The sequence below is a fragment of the Jaculus jaculus genome, chromosome 2, assembly GCF_020740685.1.
Source record: "Jaculus jaculus isolate mJacJac1 chromosome 2, mJacJac1.mat.Y.cur, whole genome shotgun sequence".
Lineage (NCBI taxonomy): Eukaryota > Metazoa > Chordata > Mammalia > Rodentia > Dipodidae > Jaculus > Jaculus jaculus.
The window spans coordinates 151,673,099-151,685,197 of NC_059103.1; positions in this window are offsets into that span (position 1 = coordinate 151,673,099).

Here is a 12,099-nt window from a genome sequence, read left to right on the forward strand (position 1 = left end):
TTACAACCTTTGAGACTAAGCCAGCTGACCTGCACTGGGGCAACAGGAAGAATGTAGACTCTTTCGAAGGGGCCTGAGTGCCCAAGGAGTGTCCTGTTCTTCAAAATCTGCTTTATTCCCCCCTGGATTAACAAATTGGCACCCTACCTGGTATTATGGAGTATAAGAAATGCAGGAAAGCAAGGGTCATTGAATTTTCAACACCATCTTGTGTTTTGGAAATGGCCTTGGGCAGTGCTAAGCAGGTTTGCTGGATGCCTGCATGGAGACCCCATGGGGCCATGAGGATGAACCATGGATTACAGTGGAGACCCAGTGGAGATGCTGAGACCATGAAATGGCTTCTAAGGAAAGCTGCCAGCCCCAATGAAGTTTTCCAGGACTGTGAGTAGCCTAGCTGGAGGGGAGGAATTGGTATGCCAGAGATTTATTGCTGGTTAGAATTATCAAACTTGGAGATTTGTCACTGGCCAGAGTTGTTGGATTTAAAGCTACAGAGTTTGATGTTTGCCCTGGTTGTTTTAAATCTTGTATTGGTTGAATATTTCTTTGCTATGCCCAATGCCATCTTTTGCAGTGTGAATGCTTATTCTGTACCATTACAGGTTTTGGGGGGATTTTTTTGGTATTATGGCAGTTAAAAGATCTTGGATTATGGGGATGTATGAACATCCTTGGGATTGATAAAAAAAAAAAAAAAGGAAACTTTTAAAGTTGGCCTTAATGTATTGCCAGGGGTGGAATGTGGTGGTTTGATTTAAGTGCCCCCCATAAACTTTGGTGTTCTGAATGCTAGGTTCCCAGCTGATGGAGATTTGGGAACTAACGCTTCCTGGAGACAGTGTATTGTTGGGGGCAGTCTTATGGGTATTATAGCCAGTGTCCCCTTGTCAGTGTTTGGCATACTCTCCTTTTGCTATTGTCTACCTGATGTTGGCCAGGGGATGATGTCCACCCTCTGCTCATACCATTATTTCCCCTGCCATCAAGGATCACCCCCCCTTGAGCCTGTAAGCCAAAAAACTTCCACCCCCCAGAAGATGCTCTTAGTTGGGTGAGTTCTACCAGCAATGCGAACCTGACTGCAACATTCACCACCTTGCTGATGTCACAGCTCTGTGTGATTGTAGCCTGCTGCCTGCTAGTGCTGGGGTTGGGGTGGGGACTCCATTTGATGAGAATAAATAGGCTTGATACACACAGGGTGTGGAATCTCAGCTGGACTTATTATAGGCAGCCTCTATACACATCTTGAGTCTGTCAATGCCTGACGACTGGCTTCCAAAAGCCAAATCCCTGGAGTATTCCAAGTGAGAAAAAGCAGAAGCTATTATTTTACCTAAGTGATGGGCCCAGAGCTGGCCTTTCCTTTTCTCAGCACCTCCAAAGGGCAGCTCATTTTTGCTATTGTTATACTTGGACCCAGGTGAATCAAAGATGTAAGATTAACTTTAGTGAGGTTTTTGAACTTTAAAAAGGTAAATCTTTGGTTCTAACTCTTTTTCAGACTTTTTGAACACATAAAAATCTTTCACTGAAATGTTACCTGGAAGCTCAATAAATAAAGCTGTAAAGGCTTAAAAAGAAGTTTTATTTTCCTGAGACACTGTCTTGCTGTGTAGCATAGCCTGGCTTAGAACTCATGATCTTCCTGCCTCCACCACCTGAGTGCTGAGCTTCCAGATGGGCACCACTACGACTAGCCCTGGTTTCCTTCTTCTTCTTCTTTTTTATCAGATAAATTTGGGTGACCATGGTATGAACACTGTGTGGGTAGTACTCCACCAGGGACTGTGGCTCATGAAGCCACTGTGGCTTAAAGCCCGTCAGTATATAGTATAAACCCACTGACTTAGTTTAGATGGTGAATTTCACAACTCACTCATGTTTCTCTCAGAAAACTAGGGATTTAATAAAGTCATAGTAATAGCCTCTGAAATATATTACCTGATGGCACATGCCTTTAATCCCAGCACTCTCAGGAGGCAGATGTTAGGAGTCACACCATGAGTTTGAAGCTAGCGTGAGACTTCATGGTGAGTTCTAGGCCAGCCTGGGTTAGAGTGAGACCTTACCTCAAAAAGAAAAGAAAAGAAAAAACCTCCCTACCCAGCTATCCTTGCATGGACTGGAAGAAAGCGTTGCGGAAGATTTCTTTACACTCTGTGGTATTCATGACAATCCTCTTTTCTCACCTTAAGAGACTGCTACTTCCTGTGCCCCACCATTTACAGGAGTTCCCATGTGGCTCTCCAGCTGCTTTAGGCTCTCCACTTTTTTGGGGGGGTCTCACCAGGACTTTGTATTTCTGCCTTTACTAATTCAGGACCAGGGGCTGTCATAGCTGCCCACGTGTCCTTTTTCTCTCCCACTAGTCTTGTGTGAAGTGGGATAGACCATTTCCATGCTGTTGTTTCTCTATTACTATTACTAAAGCCATAGCATGCTGTTTGTTTGTACTTTTTCTCCTTAAAGGCCCTGTTGGTTTTTGTTTAATTTTCATCACAGCACTGCTTCCCAAGACTTTGGAACAAGGCCCAAAGTTGACTGAACAGGAAAGACACCTGATTGCTTCTTTTCCAAGATACATTTGAGGGACTCTCCCTCTCCTCCTTATTCCTTCTCTCTTTCCCTCCCTCCTTTCTTTCCTTCCTCAACTGTTGGTCCCACTCCAAGCATCATCAGTACCTGTGCCCCCACCATTTCCTCTCAGAGGACTTCTGTCCATGTTAAAGATGGCTTTTATATGCCTAAGAGCTCAAATATCTTAATGATTCCAGACAGATCTCCCTATCAGATGATCTATGTTGAATGCTCCCACAAACCCTCTGGGCTTTTGTGCACAACAACCAGAACAGAATAGTTCAGGGTCATGGTTGACTGCTGAAGCATGAGCCAGAACCATCAGTGACTATGAAAATACAAGAAAACACTGGCAGACTTTGGACTTCTCCCAGACATGGAAATGTGGGTCAAACTAGTCTCTTCTTGGCCAGGATACCCCACTTAACATGTGGAATCTTAGACAATCTGTATTTTCAAAGCTGCCACAGGAGTAAAGGTAGATGTAGGAGAAAGAAATCCACACCCAGATATTCCTCCAATCTGCAAGGTTAAAAGGAAAGTTAAAACCTGCTGATTCTTTCCAGCACCCCACAGCGAATGCCAATAACTGCACTGAGCAGGGCCCTCAGTGAAATTGGGCCAAAGGAGAAAAGATATAAGAGTATAGCCTTATGGATTCATAACTATTTTACATTGTGAATTGTATGTTGTTTTCAGTCCAAATTCAAATGTCCCATAGTCATTACCAACTTAAAATAGTCCCAAGTTTCATCTTAGATTTAAGATTTTCTTTTATCTGTGAGTCCTATAAAATCAAAACAAGTTGTGTACTTTCAACATGATCAGGTTACAGAGTAAATATTTCCAACTATAAGGCCTAACAAGGAGAAACTGGACTAATGCAAACTCAATAACCATCAAGCAAACATCAAACATCTGCAGTTCAAATCTGATATCATAACCAGTGACTGATAGTCTCCAGATTTTCCAATTCCACCCCTCCAGCTGGGCTGAATAGCCAGGGAAACCTTCCAACCCAAGCCAAAAGAGCTCCATGGTAGCTCTTGTACAGTCCTAGTATATTCAAAACATCCCCAGGCCTGCAAACCATGGTCTTTCTTTACCAGCCACTTTATCATGGTCATCATGCCCTGCCTCATGCTGCATCTCAGCATCAGCTCCTGGAACCATGTGCACTTCACGACCCACTCTATGCATTTTTCATGTTTCTGAAACAAATACTAGGTGTTCAGGACATGGCCATATCCTCAACTCAGGAATGAAATAAGTCTGACCTTGAAGAGCAGGTTCCTTCCTTTCTAAAATGTTTGCATTCCTACCATTCAGTGTTTCCTCATACATTCTTTCCATTGTTTCAATGTAAAATAGTTGGACCATCTCCCTTAAGATTAATGTTGTATTTGACAATAGCAGCTTCAGTGACCCAAAACCAGTCTCTGTGCCTGTAAATTGTAAACTTGCTTGAATTTCTCCAATTTAAGGCCTGTATCTCTCAGTTTCATATCTTTAGCCAAGCACATCAGTCTGTTACAAACTTAACCTTGATCAAACTATCTGGGCATGGGGAAGCAGAACACAGCAAACCCTTATGCTAGTAGCCCAGTTCCAACAAAGTTCTCTGTAGTCTTTCTTTTCCCTTAGAAAGTTCATAAGCAAAACCTCCAAATACAATTCTCTGTGCACTTAGAATTTTCAAACTCTCACTAGAATAGTCCATAAAGCTTGGCTTACCGGTTTGGAACGCATCTTCAATTGCTAGTACCAGGTCCATGCCCATTTCTCTAAAAAAAAAAACAAAAGTTCCAGCAGAGCAAAATCCACATGGTCAGATTCATTACTCAGTCACAACCTGCTCTCTAGTACCAATTCTGTAGTAGTCAGCTTCACGTTATTGGGATAAACTTCCACACCAGGCAGAGTTTATGGGAGGAACAGTATTTATGGAGCTTAACAGATCCAGGGGGGGAAGTTTCATAAAGGTGGAGGAAGCTGGCAGGTCCATGCAGAGAGGAATACTGCCAACAACAGCATAAGAAAGCACACTCCAGATACCCCAGGCAGAGCTCAAGCACTCTGCATATCTTTAGGCTGGAAATCCAGAGGCAGCTCCAAGCACACTTTAGAGCTGGACCCTAGCATCCACCCACAGTGACATCTCTTCCAGCTAGGTAGCTAAAAATCTGAGGAGCTTTAATAAAACTGGATCTACTGAGGGATATCCATTCAAACTACCACAGGCGCTGACCTGATTTCCAACACCAGGTATGAGCTCTCTCCCACTGAGTGTGCCTCATGTCCAATTGGAGGGCAGTTGGTTATCCAAATGAGCTGTGTGCTACTATTGTGCAAGTTTTGATTGACCTTTGTGAGGGCTAATATTGATTGTCAACTTGAAAAGATCAAGAGTCACCGCAGAGAGTTTCTAAATTGGGTTAGTTGTGGCAAGAGCAGATCTATTGTTATAACTGTGGGTGGCTGAAGTCTAGGCCTTGAGGATTATCAGGGAGGAAGGCACACTCAGAGCAAGGACAGGGCCAGACTGAAGACATGCTCCACTTTCATCTTCCGAGTATCTGATCTCAAATTCCTCCTTCCTTGTGTGAAGAGCTAATGAGCTGAGGACCCATTTCCTTCCTGGAAAAAGACGCAGCCTTATTTCTACTTCCTTTCCAGCTCACTGATCACAATAGCCATCTCTTGTGAGGCATGGCAGTCTATCGAGTGTGAGGTGTGATAGGTGGAATGGTTGGGTGCTAGATGTGCTTACTGCCAAATGACAAGTCTTCTGGCCCACCTCTGGGATTTCTCTCAGGCCTCTCTGACTCCTCTGAGCATCCTTTTGCATGTTAATTTATACTCATGGAGATAAACCACCTGGATATAGACTGGCTCTCAACTCAAAGGGAATAAGAATTATTCTGAGCCAAATATGGGGGCCATGGCTCAGGAACACAGATTCAGACTGGCCCAAGTCACATGTTCCATCATGGAAATAGTTATATTAATTTAGGTAGTCATAGGACAAAAGTTTCCAAATATATCAGTGGGGACAGTACTTTTAAGAGTCACAGAGTCTTTTGCAATTTCCTTCTTAACACAGCATCCTGGTGCTCTGCAAATGCTAAGTCCCAACCTCATATAAGGGCACTTATATGGACTGTTTTCAGCCACCCACTAACACGTCCTTGAATGGAAGGTACAGCTCTGACAGCCTCCTAGGAAGGCGGTTTGGATTGGTTGTAGGGCCTGGATAGTGGCTTGTTGGGACCGTTGCTACAGAACATTAATACAATTATGGTGGAGATGTTTGTCTACAAATCGTATGCTTTTTGTATGGTCAGGACCATTTTTGTTACAAAATCATTCTTCTTTTCAGGACTTAAGGGCAAAGATGAGCTCAAGTGACTTCTTTGTTCTCCAAATATATCTGCTACTAGAAAAGAATACGATTTAGTGCTAAAATTTGCCAGCATGCTGGCCCAGGATGAGAAAACAAGATGAAATCCAGACACTCGTGAAGAAATGGACTGGCTTGTGAGAGATAGCTCTGTGCTCCTGGTTGAGATGCTGGGACAAACATAGATGGCCAGTAGAGCCAGTAGGAACCAGAGGACCAGGCTGGACTCTCCCAGTTCTTGGGTGCTGCACGAAGCTAGATGCAGAAAAACAAAGACAAACCACATTTTCCATTTTCTGAATAATATAGTTTTGTAAATTATTCTTTTTTTTTTTTCCTTTTTGTGTGGTTCTGAAGAGCCTAGCCCATGCTAGGAAGTGCTCTACTATTGAGCCATGGTCTCAGTCCATTGGGTCCTTCTTGACCCAATGGTGCTTTTAAATTCATTGCTGACTCTCTGCTCTTGTGAAGTATGTTGGGGTGAAGAGGGAAGCCCCTTCTAGATTTTCCTGTCTGTGTCTTCTGACTGGGTTGGGCCCACTGGAGGTGCCATCAGAAGAGAGGAGAGCCAGAGATCGCAAGATCTGTGGTCGTCTCTCTGAGGCACCCTGCTTTGGGGATTGTGTTACGCTACTGCTGTGACTTTCTTGCAGTGGCTCAAGCTACCATCTTCTGGAAACCCCCTCGCAGGTACCCATAGTTTGTGTTTTATCTTGGGCATTCATTGGCCAGTCAAATTAACACACAAAATTAACCACCTCAGCCTCCCCTCCTGGCAAATCCCCTCATCTGTCCTCTAGGTATGTTTCTCTTTGGGTCCTGAGGAGGGCACCTTCCTATAAGGTGGCCACCCATGCCTCTTTCATCTTCTTCTCTTGGTCTATTTCCTTGGCCTACAAGCATGGGGTAGACTTCTATTGCTAAAAAGAGCCAGTGGACAAATAAAAGCTGAACACTCCACGTGCAACCTTCCCTTGATCTTGCTTTTCTATTCTTGTCTTCCCATCATTTCCCCCTTGCTGCCAAACCTCCTGCTGTTCTTTTTCTTCTCTGTTTCTTCATCTTAATACCCTCCTGCTCCCCTGCCCTGCTGAAGATTGATTGGAATTGATCATTCTCATTCCCAGTACCTACTAGTTCTGTGCCTCCTCTCACCTCTCTGCCGTAGCCAGTGCTTTGCTCCTTTGGTTTTGGCTCCTTGGATTTCTGCAGTATCATTTTCTACACAAGGGCGCCTCCACTGTATGTGTCTTCTCCCTCTGTGGTCTTCTCCCCTTGTGCATCTTTTACATGTTGCTGTTTCCTTGGTTTCACCTGTTCTGTTCACTCACTGTGAACTGCCTGGGCCTGTGCTGTCTACACTACGGGACTGAGCCTGGGAGGGACAGAAAAGAGAGGAAGGCGTAGGACTGATCAGCAATTGTTGGAGGAGAACCGCTACAGAGGAAAGGACTGGCTGCTCTTGTGGAATGGGAGATGCATGTATGTATGCCAGCCAAAAGCTACATAACAGGCAAACTTATGCTCCTATACCTATCTCTAAAGATGTCTGCACCCTAACCTTAATCGTGGAGCCTGTGACTCTTACCTTATGTCACAAAAGATTTTCAGATGTGATTAATGATCTTGGGAATGGAGGTTTATCTCCTGTTATGCAGGTGGACTGGTAGAACTGCTAGAATCCTTTGACGGATCTACTGAACCATGACAGGCTTCAGCAAAAGGGGCAGGGTCAGACACGTGACAAGGGGAGCAGGTAAGCATGAGGCAATCATCTTTGGCATGAGGAAGGTTCTAGCAACTGGAAGGGTTGGAGAGTGGGTTCTTGCCTAACACAGCCCTGTGGACCTCTTGACTTGAGCCTCACGAGGTCTGCTTTAGACTTGTGAAAGTCAAAAACAACTATAAGACAATGCACTTGTGTTGTTAAAACTATTAAATTTGTAGTGATTTATTATGGCAGTCATGAGAAACAAATACAGACCCAGTTTTATTTCATTGTTGCTGCTGAAATAAATATTATAGATGGAGTCACTTATAAGCATCAGAAACTTATTTCTTACAGTTCAGGAGGCCGAGAGGGCCAAGGCCAAGGTGCTGGTGTCCGATGAAAGGTATGTACTGCTTCTAAGACGCTGCTGCCTTGCTGCATCCGCCAGCAGGGAGGAATGGCATGTCCTCAGATGGAAAAAGGGACAGAGGGCAAAAAGGCTGCTTCCTTCAACATCAAGCCTTTTTTTAAAAATAAGGGTACTCATCTCAATTGTGAGGGCTGAGCCCTTATGACTTAATCAGCTCTCAAAGCCCAACCTTTTAAACACTGCATTAGGGGTGAAATTCCAACATGAATTTTAGAGAATAACCCCACTGCAGCATTCAGAGCTGACTAGAAGGAGATGGGACTAAAACAGCTATAACTTGAAGTAAGTCAGCAAGGCCTACCCTGCATAGTCATCCCAGCCATCTAGATGAGAGAAAGTCTCAAGGAGAAAGATGACCTTGGTGGAGCCCTTTCTGTGTGCAGTGCAGGAGGTATCCACCCTTCCCCAAACGGGATAGGGCAGCTGGTGCCCAGCAGAGATGGGCGGGGCCCTTCTCCAGGGTGGAGCTGCTTGGGCCACGATTCTCCTGCCACATCCATCTGGGTACAGGGCCTGGGAGGGAGAGCAATGGGAGCTTTTAGGAGCTGACGCTATTCCTTGAGAGTCAAGCCTTGAGAATAAGAAGTTGGGGTCTAGGGGACCTTCCATTATTTCCTGGGGAAGGGATATGACAGCGACCACCAGAACCAACAGAGGCCTGCAGGCTGGGGCCTCACCTGGGCAGGGTGAAGCTGCAGGCAGTACCAGGCACAGGAGTTAAGTGGTCAATGGTGGCACATTGCTGATGCCCCTTCTGGTTGTCTCTGGAGGTCCTGCCACCTCGCCCCCTCAAAGAGCAAGCATGTGAGTGCCTTTGTGACAGGGACCTGGGAGTGAGGCCAAAGCTGTCTCTCCATTTGCTGCAGCTCTTCTTTCCCAGTCTTCCTCTGTAAAGTAGGGGCCTGAAGTACCCAGCAGAGAGGACAGCAAGAGGTAGATGTGGGAAAAGAAGGAAAAGAACAGACTTCCTATGTCGGTCCATCAGTCTGGAGTCTATGGAGGACAGCCACTGGCAGAGGACAGGCTAGGAGTGCGGGGGTGGGGGTGGGGGAGGGGAGAACGTGAGGATCTTGCCAGTGTGGAGACTCAGCAGTCTGAGCCGTAGAGACAAGCAGCAGTCACTTGGGGTGTTACACGGGGTGTTCCCACAGTAGGATCATGTCTCTATGTCCTTGGAAGCAAAACAGCTAGATGTGAAAACAGTGGAATCCTACCATGTCCCTGCAGCCACTTAACACATATTTATTGAGTGTTCTAGCTGCAGAGTTCGTCTTTCTGAGATAGGATCAGGACTCTTCCTCCCTTTTCTTGAGATGTCTGTAAAGTTCCACTAATGCCACTCAAAGTCCATCTTGCTAATGGATGCTAATGTGTTCTTTCTCATTTCTAGAGTTTGGACCTCAGGACACCCGATGGCTTCACAGACTGAATGTTCCAGACAAAGGGAAGGAAGTTAAGAGCTCACCTAATCAGTGTGCTTCATTGCAGCAGAGTGCACAGAGGCAAAGTGATCTACACTGGAGTCCCATGTACTAAGTTACCAGGGTGCTCAGCGCTCAGTCCATAAATCAGATGGGCTGTTCTTGGTTGGGGTGGGAGTATCTTTTTATTATATGTGGGTACTTTGTTTTCCAAATATTTTAAAATAAATAATTCTTGGTGGTTGTTGTAGTTTGGATGGATGTCCTGCAAGGGATTCAGTTTTATTAAAGCTTCTTGGATTTTGAGCTGCCTGGCTGGAAGAGATGTAATTGTGGGCAGATCCTAGGGCTCAACCCTAAAGGTTTGGGGCAGATTTGGAATTCCAGCCCAAAGATATGCAGAGTACTTGGACTCTCCCTGGGGTTTCTGGAGTGTGCTTGCTTATAGCTCTGGTGGTGGTATTTCTCTCTGCAGGGACCTGTGAAAAGGGGCCAGCTGCTTCTGCCATTGTGGAACTTCCCCTGGACCTTTAAGTGTCTGTAAATCATGTTCCTTCCATAAACTGTTCCTGGTTTGGAAGTTCAGCCCAGCAATGCGAAAGTGACTGTGACAGTGGTTTATGTAATGCTTATTTATTTGCAAGAGAGAGAGGAGAGAGAGAGAGAGAGAGAGAGAGAGAGAGAGAGAGAGAGAGAGACAGGGGGAGAGAGAGAGAAGGACCTTGCCAGGGCCTCTTGCTGCTATGCCATATTGTGAATCAGGCTTTACATGGGTACTGGGGAATTGAACCCCTGCAGGCTTTGCAAACAAGTCCCTTTAACTGCTGAGTCAACTCCCTAGCTCCCTCAAGTATTTCTAAACGAGTCAAGTATGGCAAAGGGGGAAGCTCCCGTACCTCCGAATGCCAGGGAAGAGTGCTCAGCGCCATGTTTCTGCCCTGGGAGGAGGAGCTCGCTTGGTCTCATCGTCTCACCTTTCTACAGCTACATTAGAGCTCAGCCACTTCCTACGGCTGAATTAGAGCTTGTACTTCAGCCAAAACCCGGGCGGATTGGACAACTAAAGATGTCTTTTCAAGTGAAACAAAGAAATTTAATTAGAGCCAGGCAGGGAAGTGCTTCCAATGTGACATTTGGCTTTGTAGCCTCGCTCTGGCCCACAGGCACAACCAGGGCGACTGCACATGGCACGGGGGCTGAGAGTTGACAGAGAAGCCGCGGTGAGGTCTGGGGGAGCAGCCTGCGCCTCCACAGGCTCCGTGTCTGTGCGCGTGCGCGCGCGTGTGTGCGCATTCACGCCTGTGCGTGTGGGCGTGTCTGTGTAGTGTGTTCATGCACACGCATGCAGGCTTGCGTATTCATGTGCGTGCGTGTACAGTGGTGCAATGAAAATGCTGTGTAGGATGTGAGCGGGAGGAAGGGGGCGAGGGGTGCCCACACAGTCATAACTCTGGCGTCTTTCTCTTCTCCCCCAGAGTAAAGGGACAGCCTGTGCAGGAAGGAACAGTGTCAACTGCGGTGAGGAGGAAGAGTCAGGCACTTTCATATGTATCGCATCACATAATCCTTTGAGCTGGGTACCGTCTCATTTTCACAGCAGAGTGGGCTGAGGCAGACAGTGGCTACTCTACTAACTAAAGATTACATGGCAAAGGATTGGATCATCTCTCTTCACACAGACGCATGGAGACACCCTTTCTCCCATTCCACGTCTGGTAGTTAAGTTCCGACTGTCCACTTGACAAGATTTAGAATTAGCATGTGAAAGATACAAATCTCTGGGAATATCTGCGAGGAACTTTCTCCATTAGGTTAACCGAGGTGGCTGTGGGTAGTGCCTTCCCGTGCCCTGAGGTCCTGGATGGAAAGAAAAGGAAAAAGGGAGCTGGTGGCAGCGCCCATCACTCCGCTTCCTCGCTGTGGACACAGTGTGGGCTGCAGCTTCATGGCCGGCTGCAGCGCCTTCCCTGTCACAGTGGACTGCAACGGTGCACTGTTCCTTTCTTAAGCAGATTCTAGGTGACGACTACACTGCCCGCCCTCGGGTGGCTCCTGCTTGTACTTCCTTCCAAGCACCGAGTACATGGAACTCTTGGGTAGATCACTTTGCCTGTCATCGTCTGTGTCCTCCTGTGCAAAATGAGGTACACTGACTGGTTGAGCTCTGAGCTTCCCTCTGTCTGGAACATTCTATGAAGCTTGTAGGTGTCCTGGGGTGGCAGTCACCAAACTCTAGAATGGGCTAGTTACTGTGGAAGTTTGACCTCATTTCCAGTCCTAGATATACCCGAGGGCATTTGTTTCTGAATGGCTGACTTGGAATCAGACACTCGTGTCCATGCTGTAAAATCTCAGGGCTTCTATTTTCAGTGTCTGGCTCAGAAATTCTTGAAGTGTGCATGAAAGACTGAATGAATTCATGCTCAGTTCTTAGTGCACTATGGGTCTGGGGAAGTGAGGGACTCATGAGCAGAGGAAGATAGAGCCACAACTGCAGGTATCAGAATTTACAGAGATGCATCCTAGCAGAGCCTTGCGGTGAATGAAGAGTACA